This window comes from Castor canadensis, chromosome 2 (genome assembly GCF_047511655.1).
Source record: "Castor canadensis chromosome 2, mCasCan1.hap1v2, whole genome shotgun sequence".
Taxonomy (NCBI): Eukaryota; Metazoa; Chordata; class Mammalia; order Rodentia; family Castoridae; genus Castor; species Castor canadensis.
In genome coordinates, this window is record NC_133387.1 from 176,831,254 (window position 1) to 176,849,684 (window position 18,431).

At 32.5% G+C, this 18,431-nt stretch overlaps 1 pseudogene; it reads left to right on the forward strand.

The window, feature by feature from the left end:
- Positions 1 to 1,095: 1,095 nt before the first annotated feature.
- LOC109677226 (olfactory receptor 8G1-like) lies at positions 1,096 to 16,298 on the forward strand (annotated as a pseudogene).
- Positions 16,299 to 18,431: the final 2,133 nt, after the last annotated feature.

Consider the following 18,431-nt stretch of genomic DNA (forward strand, 5'->3'; position numbering starts at 1 on the left):
TAATAAATATTATTGTAAAACTTTCAAAAATATGACCTCTGGAATCACTATTTTAAACATTTGAAATATTAAAAATGTAATCTTGATTTTTACTAAGCATGTAGAACTGTATTAGAGAATATGGAAACACATGATAAGATATTTCCTGTCCACAAGGTGATAACAATATCTTGCAGGATACTAAGAATAATAAACAGGATTGAATATATTATATATTCTTGAGGTATATCTTTATGACATTTCTTGTTCTCCTTTTTTGTTGTTGTATTGGGGATTCTTCCCAGAGCCTTAAGTATGTTAGACAAGAGCTCTCTGACTTGCCCAGAACCTAGTCACACAGTTTATATTTTGTTTTTGAGATAGGGTCTCAGTAGCTTTGCTCAGGCTTATCTGAAACTTGACATCCTTCTGTTCCTACTTCCTAAACTGATGGGATTACAGACACATACCAGCTCTTTATTCTACTCTTTGGGGGCTATGTTACCCGATCTATTACCTGATAATTCTGGATTCATTTTTCCTTTCAAAAAAGGTCATATTTTTTCCACCCACTTTATCAAATCTCAGATTAAAATGTGGCAGTCTTTTACTATTGCATTCATATGGGTCATTTATTCATACATAATAATTAAAATTTTAAAATTGTTTTCTGAATAATGACAGAAAATCCTCACACACAGAAATTCACTCCAAATTTGGAATAAAAAGAAAGGTACCTTGCATAAGCAATAAAATAAGCTTCCACACAGTGAATTTGATTTTCTCCCTCCTATCCACTTAAGATTCTGCTGGTGCTAATTGAAAACAGGAGCCAGAAAATATGTTAGTTCACATAGGAGGTACTGACTCCTCAGTATCCCTTGAAGGGTACCTGACCCTACCTCATGGGTAGCTAAGCTCCCACAATTCTCTGTCCAGTATTAGCATCTACTAGTGTTGTTTTCTTAAAATCATCTTTAGAATAGTCTGTCAGTCTATTGGACACAGGTTATTTCTGTTTCGCTTTAGAGCCACTTCTATATTTTATTTATGGTTGTCTTCTTTCTGATCCGTCTAAGCTTCAGTCTCTAAAAAAGGTTGCATAAGGTGACAAGCATGGCCAACTTAAATTACATCATGCTCTTCTCTGACCTTTTCTGTTATGCTGTGCCCAGAGGTAGGGATCCTTATTCTTCTTTCACAGCATGAACATTTAAAACTGGTTGAGTTCTATTTTCTTTTCTTCCTTTCTTCCTGTTTTTTTCCTTTAGGTGGTACTGGGATTTTAGCTCAGGCTCTCACACTTGATAGGCAGGGGCACTATTTCTTGAGCTGCTCCACCATCTTCAGCTCCATTTTCAAAATCAACTCTCTTCTAACAGGCACAAACTATTGTTACAGGGTTTTTGTAAGTTTGCCTTCAAATCTGTGAAATGAAAAAAAGGTGCATGTTCTGAAGCATGGAGCAGTTCACATAATATATCATCAATTCTGGGTTTAGTTCCTTACCCTGTCTTCATTCTCCTTGTTTCTCCATCTTTAAATGGCTTTGTGATTCCATCATATCTCTCCATACTTTACTCATGTTTTAATTATAACCACATGTGTTTCCTTCTCATAATAAAGATCTTCAAGTTGCATGAAGAAAGCACTAGAAAGAACATGGTGAACTGAAATCATAGAGAAATTGTTTGATATACCTAAGTCATTGACTGTAGTAATTTTTGAATGGTACTATTTCATTTTTTTATATTTTTTATTTTTGAATGGTTTTACTTCATTTCACTTTAGTGTATGTGTCAATATTTTTCCTCAGTTGATAGGATTGTATTGTTATTAACTCCTCTCTCTATGAACTTTTGATGCCAATTTCCATCAGGCTCTTGTGATTATTATAGAGGCACAGCTTGAAAGAAATAGTAAGAATGATATGGATACTTAGGCCAATTAATATCACGTATATTACCTTACTTCTTGTCTCCTATTCAACTGTAAATTAACTTCTGTCCTTAACCACAATGCAAATTATACTTTTTACACAATGATTATCAATGTCCTTATTTCACACACCCAAAAATTATATAAATCATAACTACGTGATACTTTCAATCTCTATTTTTTTCTCAATCTTAGGCTTCTCAGTACCTCCATATATTCAATTTGTCTTCTTTTATCTTCTTCATTTAGACTAAAAGCAAAATATTTATTAGAACTATTCTACAGAGATTAAGTTCTTCTGGGGAGCAGGACTAATAACATAGGGAGGTGATGTAATGATTCTTTTCTCTTTCATTATAAACATGTTTACAGTTTTATAATCATCACTTTTGTTAATACTTTAATCTTCCTAAGGGCTCTGATGATTAAACTAATGAGAAATCACTTGGTTAATAGACATTCTTTGTGTTCGAATATGTTCTGCATCTGACTGTAAGGAACAAGTGCACATTATTCAATCTTATCCACAATCAAATTAGAAGAGCTTTCTAATCTGCTGAAGGATAAACTGTGCCCATGGCAGACCCATAATAAGCAATTGACTTAATATATACATATATGTTATAATATATATATTTAACATAGTGACACAGAATCATGCAATGGAAGTACATGAAGAGTGATTTTCAAAAAAATTAAACAAATATAAATCCTGTGATGTATATTCACATCAGAAAAGGAGATTTTAGTAAGGCATATTTCCATGTATACACTATAAAATTATATAATGAGAAATGGTGTAATTTAGGTTTGAACAATTAATGGAAATAATATAAAAATGAATTTTTATTGGAGTTATTGCTATACTGCACTCAGTAACTGTTAAAACAGCAACAAAAATGTCACTATGTGTATGTAATATCTAAATAATATAATTAATATATTGGACTAATTGAAATATATATACTACATAGTCCTGTAACAATGGACATGAAATGTTTAAGGTCCTTTGAAATGTTTATGAAAGCTCCACAAGTGCTGTATTTTACAGAATATCTCAGTAATTTGCACTTATTTAGAAATTTCACAGTATATTAGCTAAGACAATATTATGACAGCTATTGTAAGAAAGTTATAGCAGTGAAAAAGCAAGTACATTTTGTTAAGATGCACTTCTACCTAATCCACAGCATAGTGAAATAAATGAAATAGACATTATAGAATATTTTTAACTGAATATTATAATAAATTTAGCAAAACTAATTAGTCATAGCTAAAATAGAGCTTACACATATTAAAAATGAATAAAAGTTGGAGAATTGATTCAAATTTCTACTTCAAGAAGTTAGGTAATGCCAAATGTGTTGGTTCAGATATGAAATCTCAGCACTGTGGAGATGGAGACAGAAGGATTGCTGGTTCAAGGCCAGCTGAGGCTGCATCCTAAAATATGAGATACACTTAAAAATTTAAAAAGTAGTCTTAATAAACATTAAATTGACACAAATTTCATTTATACAAGTTGATGCAGGTTAAATAATCATATGTAGATCAAATCTACAAAGCTAAATATATATAATGGGTTATATAGACCCTGTAAAGAACTCCAAAAATACTCAAAACAAATAAAAATCAAAAAAATGTAGGTAACAAACAGGAAATTATATCAAATATATTTATAAACACTAAAATAGTTGTTTGAAATAGTTCAAATATAAAATGCATTAAACATAAAGTAAATATAGCCAAAAGTTAGTTCACTTAAATTTGATTAATAGAACTGGAAATCTTCTAGAATGTGCGACCAAATGAAAAAATCAACATAATATATTCATATGAAAATTATATAATATATAAAATGTATATTTATTTAATATATTAAATGTAAATATAATAAAAATATAGATATTAAATGTAAATATATGCTCACAAAGTATATTCATATACTAAATATTTACTAAATGAATATATATAATCATCACAGAAAACCTCTTACAATGCATTTGACTATTTGCAAAGTGGGCAAATGCATTCACATTATAACTTGGGAAGACAGAATAGACCAACAAAGTATGAATAATGGTTTCTCTTTATGAAATTCAATACATTATTGGAAATTTCCAAAAAAGAAAACAACCTCTAGTTTGCTGCATTCATGAATACTTCCAAATATTTAAGGAAAAGTTTTCACAAATGATTCTTAAAATATTATGTTTTGATATTTGCATTTTCCATGATTTGTTCCTTTCTACATACTGAATGTCATTTCTTTCTATCAATACCTCATAACTCAATTATTTTTTGATGAACATCTGGGTTGTTTGCAATTTAGCATTGCTACGAATGCAGCTGCCATGCACATTCTTGCATGGGTCTGTGTTCACATTTCTCTTGGGTAAAAACTGGTGTGCAGACTCTTGTATTACACATTGACTCTGTTTAAATTTATAATAAATTTCCAAGGTGTTTTTCCAAAGTAATTGAAAAATTTTACACAAATGTTGAGTAATAAAGCTTATTATCCCTCACTAACAATTGGCATCATCAAAGGATTCCTTAACCCATTCTGACGTAGGTGTGTAGACATGTCTCATTTTCATTTCAGTGGTGGATAATGCCACTAAACATTTGTTTAAGTGTTTATTGACTATTTATACATTGACTATGCACATATGTTTTGTAAGGTATTTATTCAGATGATTAGCTTATTTAAAAATTTGATTTTATTGAGGTTATTAGTTGTGAGAGCATCTTCTGTGTTTAGGATAGAGCCCTTGATCAGATTCTGGGTTGCCATTTCATTTTCCTCATGTTGTGTTTTGAAAAAGTCTTCAATTTTGATGAAACACAAATAAATTATTTTTACAGTTAGGATTTTTGTTTTACTTTTCTTTTTATTTGTATTTGTGTTGAGCATACACGTCTTTTTGAAGAAATCTTTTTGTGTGGCACTGAGCATTGAACATAATACCATGCACGTGGTAGGCAGATGCTTGACCACTTGAGCTATGTGCTCAGTACTTTTTTTTTAACTTTTCTGTGCATTTTTTTTGTTCTTATTTTTGATATAGGGTTTTGATACCTTTGCCCAGGTTTGCCTGGACTAGCCTGGAACTCACTACCCTCCTGCCTCAGCCTCCAGAATAACAGGGATTACAATGCTCTAAGAAATCTTAAATTATTCCAAAATCTCACAGAACTTCTTTCCATTTTCTTCAAGATTTTTTATTTTGTAACCCTTCTGCTTAAGTCTATGACTTTTCTTCAGGCTCATTTAGTTGTAAAAACAAATGTAAATTTCAATTTTTTATATTTCACTTTAATAATTCAGTTATAATCCATTTAAGAATTTCATTTTGTGTGTGCAATTATTGAATTGTCTGTTCACACTACAAGCCAATGCAAGGTTAAAAGTTATATTTCCATTTTTCCCAATGTATGTTTCTGTTTGCTTTCCATCCTAATTCACAAACAATAAATGGGCAGAACAGAAAATTAAGATATATCTGTTTCTGTAATTTTGTTCGGTGACTTTAGCTTGCTTTCTGTTTTATTAGAACGCTAATAGGTAATAACAACATAATAATGGTATTGATTTTTATACAATTGATAAGTGTATTCCTATTTTATCATTTATTATTATTTCCAATTATGAACTTAAAACAAAGAATACATTTTTTATCTGCTCAAGTGTTGCAGTTGCTACATGGTTGAGCCTGAATATTAACGTAGGCATTTTGACTTCATGGCCTTTTTACTAGTACTGATTCTTCCTTAGCCAAGTATTGGTCCAGAGACAAAAACTACCCAAATATGGGCAAATACATGTGGTAGGATGCACAGTGCTTGATAAAGGTATTGTTTAACTTTAATAACACTTGAAAAATCTAATAATTTTATAGGAATAGAGATTTCCTAAGAATTAAAATAAAACATAAATATCTGAAAATTGTGAGATCTCCATTCACTCCTGTCAGGTTATAAAAGTCATTGACCTCAGAGAGGGCTTGTTCTGTCCAAGTTCTCAGTCACTTTCACCGGTCAGCATGGACTCCAAGTATTTAGGATTAAATGTCTTAACTTAGAAACATTAGCTTAAAATCATTTAAATGTTCAAAATAAGAGAGGCCTAAAAAAAGAATTAATGATTATAAAAACGATTAAATCATTTAACATGAAACACATTATTAGAATTGTTGAAAATAAATAAATAATATCAAGACAAGTTTTCTTTATGTAAGGTGAATGAGGATAAAGAATCATGTAGACTTTGAGGGCATACCTAAGCCCAAAATCTTATATATGGTAAACCCTCCAGCAAGTACAAAAGAATAATAATGTCCTTCCAACAACCATGTTCTTTTCTCTCAAATTCAGAAACTTAACAGGGGACATGATGGCAGGAACTCACTCCACCATTATTGTGTTCATTGTGGCTGAAGTCTTGGAGAAGCCAGAACTCCAGCTACCCTTCTTACCCCTGTTCCTAGGAACCTATGTGGTCATATTGATAGGGAACCTAGGCGTGGTCATGTTGATCTTCCTCAGTTCTCACTTGCACGCCCCCATGTACTATTTCCTTATCAGTCTGTCCTTCATTGACCTCTGCCACTCCACTATCATTATCCTCCAAGTGCTAGTAAAATTTGTGACAGAAAAGAATGTAATATCAAACACTGAATGCTTGACTCAACTCTACTTTTTCGTTTTTATTGTCTCAGAGTGTTACATGTTGGCTGCAATTGCCTATGCGTGCTCTTACCATCTGTAGTCCCTTGCTTTATAATCATATCACACCAGGCCTGCTTTTCCCTGATCTTAGGGATGTATACCATAGGTTAGGCTTGTGCATCAGTTTATACTGATTGCCCTCCACCGAGGGCAGGTCTGAAGCCTTCAACACTTGCATCTCTCACATGCTGGTGGTTATGATCTTTGGTTCTCTAGCATTCATGTACCTTCAGCCATCATCTGTCAACTCCATGGATCAAAGTAAAGTATTCTTTGTGTTATATACCATTATTGTGCCCATGTTGAACTCTCTAATCTACAGCCTGAAGAATGAGGATGTCATGTTGTGCCTAGGAAAACTCTAGAGAAAAGAGCATTCCTGTGAACAGATGTGATATGAGATTATTTATTAGATGTATGTTGTTCGCAGAGAAACTAAAGCAGATACTTTAAAGCAACTGAGGCCAATAGGAAAAGGGGACCAGGAACTAGAGAAAAGGTTTGATCAAGAAGAATTAATCTAGAAGGTAACACACATGCACAGGAAATCAATGCAAGTCAACTCCCTGTATAACTATCCTTATCTCAACTAGCAAAAACCCTTGGTCCTTCCTATTATTACTTATATTCTCTCTTCAACAAAATTAGAGATAAGGGCAAAATAGTTTCTGCCAGGTAGCAAGGGGGTGGGGCTAGAGGGAGGTAAGAGAGGGGGTGGATGAAGGGGGGAGAAATGACCTAAACATTGTATGCACATAAAAAAAAGATGTATGTTATTGACTTAAGTCAATTGATATAAAAAGTTGTTATTCATTTTAGTTCATTTCCAAAATTTTTACTGATTTGTGAAGATTTTTTATGTTATTTGAAATTACTATGTTCTCTTGATATTTCATCATGCAGAAATTTATATCATCTATGTCATAAAGACAAACATTAGGTGAAATACTAAGTATGTCATGAATCTTTATAGTAATTAATCACAGCTTCATCACCTGTCTTCTCTTCTTATATGCAATTGATAGAAACTATAAAATAGGTACAATGTGGGGGGGTACTTTTAGGAAGGAAGAGCATAAATGAAGAAATTAAGATGAAGGTATATAACTAATGGAATTAATGCAAGCAACAGAACAATGAAACATTTTGCAATTGATTTAAGGGGGGAAGGAAGGGTCAAAGGAGAGAGATGGTGGGGGCAACCTAGCCAAGGTAATTACATTTGAAATTGTCTTAATGAATTCCCCTGTTCAACCAATATAACCTAATAAAAATTATAAAGAACTTACTTTTCAACTATATTGAAAATAACATCTTCCTAAGGTGATTATAAACCTTCTTTTTTCCATCTATGTGAAATTATATAGATATAGTGGCTATAATTTCAGTGCTTTTCAATTCCATTAGGCCTGAGTTCCGCTGATGTGAGGGATCACTCTGTACAAGTGCTGTATTATCATGGCTCAACACCTAGGGCAACTCCCAACGCAGTTCAATTCTTTAATCATCATTTACCTTTCATCTTATGAGACATTTTGAGGAAAACCTCAGTTATTCCACATTATCTGAATCCATTTGTGTTACATTATTCTTAACAAAGTGCTACACATACTTAAAAGGTTATTTCAAATGAAATTAACTTAATTACTTAACCTGAAACCATTAATACTTCTTTTGGAGTACATTAGATAATGAGGTATGCAGATCTAATTTACACACAGAGTTCAGAATTAGAGTGGCAAGTTACTTCCACAGAAAATTCTATTACAAGTGTGATAGCTGAGGAAAACTAATTTCCTAATTCACTGAATCGTGTTAACAACCAAGGAGTCCAAAATGCAATACTTATTTTTCTTGATTTTCAAGCGTGTGGGATGGGAACATTAAAATGTATACTTGGTACCTCATGGGTCAACCTAGCAAGTCTGATGGTAGTGTGTTATTTATAGCAGAACAAATGTAATTTCATTTGTTGCTATCAATATAATCATTTCCTATCTAGATATTCAGTTAATTTTATGATTTGTAAAAAAATGGAAGGAACTAGACAGTGTCATGTTGAGTGTGATAAACTAAGCTCTACGTGCCAAAAAACACATATATTCACTGATACGGGAATCTAGCTCTGAAATTAATAATAATAATAATAGTAATAATGGGTCTTCAATATAAGATGGGAGACCATTTGGTGAGAGAAGAGTGTGTGGATAGAAAGGAGAGGCTACTGGGGAGTAAATATGATCAAAGTACATTATGTATATCATGCATATTTATATATACACACATATGGATATGAATATAGCAGAGTGAAACTCACTAAATACTGTTTTTAAAGGGGGGAATAGGGATGGTTTAATAAACCCAAAAAGGTCTGAATTTGATCAATATACATTGCATGAATGTATGGAAATATCATAATGAAATACTTTATACAATTAATTTATGCCAATAAAAGCATAATAATAAGTATAATTATATAAACTGATCATACCAACAGCTTCTTAGGCACATTCCAAATTTTTAAAGAGTCATAAATAACTCTATGTCATTGTACCTAGAGTTTAACATTTGACTTAGCACTGCACCTAGAGAAATAATGATGTTAAGTGTGCTTACAATAAAATTTGTTATATATTGATAAAATAATTTATTAATATTAAGGCCCACTAGAAATGTGCATGTCACTTAAATGGAGCACTCCCTATAATATCTCCACAATTTTAAATTCATTCTTATGTACCTGTTTTCATTCCCAGTGGTTCCCTATCCTGAAATGAGTTCTTGACTCTACCCTGCCTTTCCAGAGTTCACATTTTCCCATGAAAGGCCCAAGTGGTTCATTCTCACCACTCCAGGCTCTAATCGGGTGCACCTCTGCTTCACCACATGTACTGTAATAATGATGTCTTCTCTGATATTTTTTACTGTTAATAAGTTCTTGTGGATATTATAAAGTTGTGCCTTGCTTTGTATCATATTTCTAGTTCTAAGGTTTGATATTTATTGATGAGCAGTATCTTTCATGGTGTTTATGATTTATATTTTCTCTTCAAAATTTAAGGTTAGACTTAAGCCATTTGCAAAAATTTATTTATAAAATAAACTAAAGCTTCATATTTCACACCAATTAGAGAATTTGAAACTAAGTTCAATTAGGAAAAATTATTATGCTGGGGTCCAGTGGCTGACACCCATAACCCTAGCTACTCCAGAGGCAGAGGTCAGGAGGACGCTGTTTGAAACCAGTCCTGGCAAATAGTTCGAGAGACACAATCTCAAAAAAACCCACCACAAAACAGGGCTGATGGAGTGACTCAAGATGTAGGTCCTGAGTTCAAGCCCCAGTACCACAAAAAGATTATTGCAAGTGTTATCTCAAAAATTATGTGATACATAATGAATATTGAGTAAAAATATTAAATCAATAACTTAGTATGAAAATATTTTTATAATGTGTTTTCGTTATTCCCCCAATCTTTTTTTTTAGAAGGAATATTTCAAATCTCTCCTCATTAGTTTTGTAGGAAGTCCTTGAGTCTTTGGCAATATCAAAGTATTTTTACCTGTAGCTGAATGAAATCTGCTATTATTCAGGTCTCAATTTAAAATATTCCCAAATTACTGTTTAATGAATACAATAATAATATGTAAATGCAGTTAGTGGAGGTAATTAAAATAAAAACTTTAATATCAGGAAGATATTGGTTACTTTTCTTGTTTTCTATTTTCTCCAATTAAGGAATCACATTAAAGATTCCTTTAAATGCATGTAAATGTGTTAATGTCACAATTGTGACATTTTATGTTTGAAAATAGAACAGTGAAATCTGTTGAAATTGTTTAAGATGTGGAAGGAAAGGAATAAAGGAGAAATATAGAGGGGGTGAACCTAATTAAGATATATTGTAAGAACTTATGTAAATGTCACACTGTACTCTGACTACAACTATAATATGGCAATATTAAAAAGTTGTTAAATTTTAAATGTGTTGGCTTGAAACTTTTAAGAGCTCTAAGGATATCTCTCAGTACTTGTCAGCAATGCATAATCATATAAGAACCATGAATCAGACCTAAGTGCAGTATAAATCACAGGAGAATCAATGGGGGAAAAGAAATTTCTAATTTTTCCCCCAGAGTTGATACTTGTGGGATGACATTCTATTGGGAAGTCATTATCATTGTTTGTTACTACCCAGAGTCTTATTAACTATTCCCAGCATATAAAATCTTCATATCACCAATATTTGGAGAAGAACAAATGACTTTGAGCAACAGTTCCATCAGAGATCAGCATTAGTGCTCAGAAGATAGTTTCTGAGTATTACCTCATCCCATCGTCAAAGTCATTTCTCTCTCTCTAGTACTGGAGAGAAAAATCTAACACTGAACTTTCTAGTAAGAGCAAGGGTATGTCTGAATCCTACTCCTTGGTTTTGGCTTTAAAATTATAGAATTTATCGCAGCAGTTTTGCTCCCAGTGTTTCTTAAGATGCACATATCTGTTTATCTGTCTCAACCAATTTTGAATCTAAGAACCACACTCCCTGATGAGCACAGGCTCCCTTACCATCTTTCTGTCCCCTGCAGTACAGAATCATGGCAAACACTTCTTTGTTTGCTCATTTCAACTCAAGCAATGCCAGGACTTTGTCTACTAATTATAAATCTGTTGACTTACCTCTAACTTTTTCTAACAATGGTCTTTTTAACTGGAATTTCATAATTAAAGGTGTTATAAATCCCATCAAATAGATGCAGTTATAGAGGAAAGAAAAACTAAAGGAACTTTGTGAACTAAAACTGGTCTTTTCTAATGTTCTTTTCTTTAATAATGCCATGTTATACTTTCTGGGACATAAAAAAGAAAAGATTTCTTTGTTTTGATCTTTAAAAGCCTTCATTGACACCGATTTGAGGCTAATACCATAATAGTTGCATTTCTATAGGAACCGCTTAAGCAGAATTAATTTACTAATTGTCTAGTCCACCAACATGTCATCGGCTAGATTATCACGTTTAAGAACAGATGATTTGTATAAATGCGATGATATATTTATATCAGACAAAGGAGGTTTTAGCAATGCATATTTCCACATATACAGTATGATATTACATAATGAGAAACATTTTGATTTAGGTTTTAAACACTGAAAGACATAAAAGAAAAATGAAACCTTAGTGGAGGTATCACTATACTTCACTCAATAGCTATTAGAACAGTAGCCAAAAGATCACTATGTGATTATTTAAATAATATAATTAATATGTTGGACATAATTAAAATTTATATATCAGATGATCCTATAAAATTGGACATGAAATCTTTAAGATACTTTGGAAAAGTTTGTAATAGCTCCCCAAGTGTTGTATTATACAGAAAACCTCAGTAATTTGCAATAATTCAGAAATTTTACAGTGCATTCATTGGCTACAACAATATTATCACAGATATTGTAAGAAAGATATAGAAGTAAAATATAGTACAACATCTGTAAAGTTAATAATGCACTTCTACATAATCCACAGGACAATGAAAAAAAGATACAGAAATTACAAAATATTTTAAACTGAGTATTATAATACATTTGTTATATCAAGACTAATTAGATACAGCTAAAATATGGTTTAAACATATTAAAATGTATAAAAGTTGAAGTATTAATTCAAACTTCTACTTCAAGAAGTTAGGTAATGCCAGATGTGCTGGTTCAGATATGTAGTCTCAGCACTGTGGAGGTAGAGATAGGAGGAGTGCTGTTTAATGCCAGCTGAGTCCACATAGCTAGTTCCAGTCCAGCCTGGAATACAGGATAAAATGTGAGACACACTTAAAAATTCTAAAAACAAGTCTTAGTAAACACTGCATTGACACAAATTTTATTTGTATAAATTGATCCAAGTTAAATAATAATATACAGAACAAATCTATAAAGCAAAACATATACATGGACTACTTAGACACTGTCTCAAAAACTTCAAAAATACTCAAAACAAATAAACAAAAAAATGTAGGTATCAAACAGGAAATTATATCAAAGGTAGTCATAAAAATGAAATGTTTTTTGAAATAATTTCAATATGAAACACATAATAAATCAAATCAATATAGCCAAAATTTCATTTACTTAAATTTGATTATTAAAATTGGAAATCCTCTGGAATGTTCAATCAAATGAAAAATCAACAAAATTCACTCATATGAAAATTGGAAAGAGAAAAACCACTTAGTCTGTAAATAGAAATATGTATGCAATATATAAAATATAAATATATATTTAACATATTAAATGTAAATATACAATACATAAAACATAAATACTAAATGTAAGTATATGCTTTACATATTGTATATATGTATTAAATATATCTTAAATGTGTATACATAGTCATTACAGAAAACCTAATACAATGCATTTGATTATTTGCAAAGTGGGCAAATGCATTGACATTTCAACTTGGGAAGACAGAATAGATCAATAACACCTGACTAGTGAAGTCTGTGAAAGAAATTCAATCCATTACTGAAAATTCTCACAATAAGGAAACTACCTCTAGGCTGTTTACATTCATGAATACTTCCATATATTTAAGGAAAATCTTTCCAAATGATTCTGAAAATATGATGCTTTGAGTTTTGCACCATTTCATGAATATATGATTTGTTTCTTTCTAAGTACTGAATAATATTTCACTCTCTCAATATACCATGATTCATTTTTTGATCATTGCAAACATTTGGGTTGTTTGCAATTTAACACTGATAGGAATATAGCTGCCATGCAAATTCTTGCACAGTTCTAAGTTCACATTTTTATTGGGTAAAAACTGAGGTGCATCCTCTTGTATTACATAGTGAATTTCGGTTTAAATTTATTGTAAATTGACAAGATGCTATTCCAAAGTGGTTGAATAATTTTACACAAGTTATGTGTAATAAGTCTAACCATTCCTTACCAAAAATTGGCATTGTCACTGGATTTCTTACCTCATTTTGACATAGGTGTGTAGACAAGTCTCATTTTCATTTCATTGATGGATAATGCCTCTAAGCATATGTTTGTGTGCTTATTGACAATTTACATATTGACCATCCCCATATGTTTTTGTGAGGTATTTATTCAAACGTTTAACTTGTGTGTATGTGTGTGTGTGTGTGTATTTTTGTTACTCTTATTTTTGATGTAGGGTTTTACCATCTTGGCTCAGGTTTGCCTGGGCTGGCCAGAAACTTGGTAGCTTCCTGCCCCATCCTCCAGAATAACTGGGACTAAAGGCTCTAAGAAATCTTAAGTTATTCATTCCACTATCACAAGGAATTATTTGAATTTTCATTCAGATGTTTTATTTTGTAACCCTTCTGTTTACGTTTATGAATTTTCTTCAGGCTCATTAAATTGTAAAAGCAAATATAAATTTTATTTTTATATTTCACTTTAATAATTCAGCTCCAATCCATTAAAGAATTTTCCTTTGTGGACACAATGGTGAGTTGTTTGTTCACACTATAAGTCAATAACAGTTACAATTCTATTCTCCCAAATTAATGTTTCTGCTGTGCCCTCCATCCTAATTCACAAAAGATAAATGGGCAGAATAGAAAATTAAGATACGTCTGTTTCTGAAATTTTGTTGGCTGGTGGTAGCTTGTTTTCCATTTGGTTAGAATGCTAATAGGCAATAACAACTTCATAATGATATTGCTTATTTTCTGATTCATAAGTGTCTTCCAATTTTACTATGAAGTAGATAACACTTCTATTTCTCTTATTCAATTATGAATTTAAGGCAAAAGAAAAAAAAATTTACCTGCTGACTTGTTGCAGTTGCTCCATGTTTGAGCCTGAATATAAATATAGGTACTTTGATTTCATGGCCTGGTTATTTAACTACTACTGATTCTAACTTAGCCAAGTATTGGTCCAGAGACCAAAAGCTGCCTAAATAGGGGCCAACATATCCAGCAGAAGGTACAGTGCTTTTTATAGGAGTTGCTTAACTTTAATGACACTTGAGAATCTGATGATTTTATTCAAAGAGATTCCTTAATAATTAAAATAAAGCTTAAGTATCTTTAAATTATAAGATCTCTGTTCACTCCTGTCATGTTAGTAAGTCATTGAGCTTAGGGAAAGCTTTTTGTGTTCAAATTCTTAGTCTTTGTCATGCACTCTAAGTACTTAGGATTGAATGTCTTAACTTAGAAACATTAACTTAAAATCATTTAAATGTTCAAAATAAAAGATGTCTTAAAAGGATTTAATGATTATAAGATTATTTAGAAGGTAACACACATGTACAGGAAAGCAATGTGAGTCACCTCCCTGTATAGCTATCCTTATCTCAACTAGCAAAAACCCTTGGTCCTTCCTATTATTGCTTATACTCTCTCTTCAACAAAATTAGAGATAAGGGCAAAATAGTTTCTGCCTGGAAGCGAGGTGGTAAGGGGGGAGAGGGACGGGGTGGGGTGGTTCAGGGAGGGGGTGGGGGGAAGAGGGGAGAAATGACCCAAACATTGTATGTACATATGAATAAAATAAAATAAAATAAAAATGATTAAATCATTTAATATAAAATACATTATTAAAATTTTTAAAAATAAATAATAACAGCAAGATAAATTTTATTTATAAAAGATGAATTAAGATTAATAATCATATAGACTTTGAGAAGATACCTAAGCCAGAAATATTATATATGGTAAACACTTAAGTACAAAAGAATAATGAAGTCCTTCCATCAGCCATGTTCTCTCTCCCTTTCAGAATCTGAACAGAGGACATGATGGCAGGAAATACCTCCATGATTATTGTATTCACCATGGCTGAGCTCTTGGAGAAGCCAGAGTTCCAGCTGCCCCTCTTCTTCCTCTTCCTAGGAATGTATGTGGTCACAGTGACCTGGGTATGGTCACCTCTATCTTCCTGAGTTCTCACCTGCACACTCCCATGTACTGTTTCCTTACCAGTCTGTCCTTTATTGTCCTCTACCATTCCACTGTCATTACCCCCAAAATGCTGGTGAACTTTGTGACAGAGAAGAACATCATATCCAATGCTGAAGACTTAACTCTGCTCAACTTTTTCCACATTTTTGCTGTCTCACAGTGTTACATGTTGGCTGCAAAGGCCTATGACTGCTATGTTGCCATCCATGTTGCTTTATAAAGTCATCATGTCCCATCAGGCCTGCTTTTCCCTGATCCCAGGGGTGTACATCATAAGTGTGGTTTGTGCAAACGTTCATACTGGCTGTTAAAGATGACTCCTGCAATGTTGAATGATCAACCATTATTTCTGTGCTCTTCCTCCCCTGAGCAAGCTATCCTGCTCTAGCACATATGTTAATGAGTTGGTGGCTATTTGCTGTAACATCTTTGCCCCAAACGTGACCATCCTTAGCTCTTACATCTTCATCATTGCCAGCATTATCTGCATTTGCTCCTCTTAGGGCAAGTCCAAAGTCTTCAGCCCTTGCCGCTGGTGGTTGTGATCTTCTTTGGTTTTCTGGCATTCATGTACCTATAGCCATCCTCTGTCAGCTCCATGGACAAAAGCAAATTGTCTTCTGTGTGTTATACAATTGTTGTGTTCATGTTGAACCCTCTAATCTATAGCCTGAGGAATGAGGATGTCATGGTGCCCTGACAAAAATTCTGGAGAAAAGAGCATTCTTGTGAACAGATACTAGATTAGTTACTACATGTATGTTGTTGACATGGATCAATTGGTGTAAAAATTTGTTATTCAGTTCAGTCCATTCCAAAATGCTTACTAATATGTGAGGATTTTTTACGTTATTTCAAATTAGTATGGTCTTTTGAAGTTACATCATGCAGAAATTTGTACCATATGTGTCATACAGACAAACGTTAGATGAAATAACAAGGATGCATGGATCATCATAATTAATCACAACTCCATTACCTGTCTTTTCTTCTGTGCGATTGATAAAAACTGTAAAATAGGTACAGCATGAGGGGTACTTGGTAGATGGGGTAGGGTGAACTAAGGAGATTAAGGTGAGTGAATATGGTTGATAGAATTCATATAGTTAGATGAAATAGAACAATGAAACCTCTTGCAGTTGTTTTGCATGGGGCAGGAGGAGTTAGAGGAGGAGAGATGGTGGGGGCCATTTTACAAGAGTACATTATAATCCTACTTGTAATTTTCACTATGAATCTCCCCTGTACAACTAATATAACCTAATGAGAAATTCTAAAAATCTAACTTCCTAGGTATAGTAAAAGTGATATCTTCCTAAGGTGATTACCAACCTCCTCTTTTCCATCTATGTGAAACTACATAAAACATAGTTGACTATGATTTCTATGATTTTCTACTCGATTAGGAGTGAGATATCCAAATCATAGAAATCCCTCTAAATATATGCCTCAATATCATGCTTCCACACCTGAATAGTTCCCAACACTGTTCAGGTTCTTATTAGTTTTTGTGGTTCATCTTGTGAAGCACTTTGAGGAAAACAAGAGTTATCCCAGATAATCTGACTCCATTCATGTCACACATTCTTCTTTTTTTTTTTTTGGAAAGCTGTATGAAAATTCATGAATTTAATGGTAGTTGTTGAGTGAGTGGTTCAATTGTTCCTTTAAAAATCTTTTTTTTTCTTTATTCCTTTATTCATATGTGCATGCACATTATTCTTAATAAAGAACTACAAGCTTTGAAAAGTTTGTTTCAAATTAATTCAATGTAATTTAGTTATTTGACATCAAACAGTTAATTCATCTTCTGGAGATTTCTTTAAGAACATATTACATAATGCAGTGTTCAGATAAAATCTATACACAGATTTTGGAACCATAGCATGAAGTTCCTTACATGTAAAATTCCAGTACAAGTATGACAACTGGTGATACCTGATTTCTTAATTCATTGAATCTTGTCAACAGCCAAGGAGTCCACAAAGTACTATTTATTTTTCTTGATTTTTAAGCATGTGTGATGGAAAAATTAAAAAATATCAAGTATACTTGCTACCTCATAGGTCAAGCTAGCAAATGTGGTGGTGTGACCTTGAGACACAAATAATCCAATCTGGGTCATCACAATTATTCATAACAGGGGAAACCTAATTCCACTTACAGTGGAATTCAGTGAATTTTATGATCTACAAAATATCAATGGAACTGGAGGCTATTTTGTTGAGATAAGCTAAACTCAAAGAACCAAATATCACATATATTCACTCATATGTTGAATTTAGATCTGAAACCAATAATAATAACAAGTTCTTTGGCACATTCCAAAATTTTTATGGAGTCACAGATAACCCTAAGTTGTTATACCTAGAGTTTAACATTTGATTTAGTATTGCACCTAGAAGAATAATGGTGTTACATGTGCTTAAAATAAAATTTGTTATATATTAATAAACTGTAAAATATTTTATTAATACTAAGACCTACTAGAAATGTGCATGTCACTCAAAGTGGACCACTCCCTATAATATCACCACAATTCTAAGTCCATACCCAGTACCTGTTTTCATTCCCTGTGGTTCCCCATCCTGAAAGGAATCCTTGATTCCACCCTGTCTTTCCAGTGTTTACACCTTTCCATGAAAGGCACAGTGTTTCATTCTCATGCATTTCTTACCACTCCAGCCTCTAGTCAGGTGTACCTTTGCCTCACACTTATTGTAATGATGTCTTTTCTGATTTTTTTACTGTTTATAAATTTTTGTGAATATTATAAAATCATGACCTTCTTTTTAAAAAATTCTTTCTAATTGTTTTGCTGGGTGAGAGTACA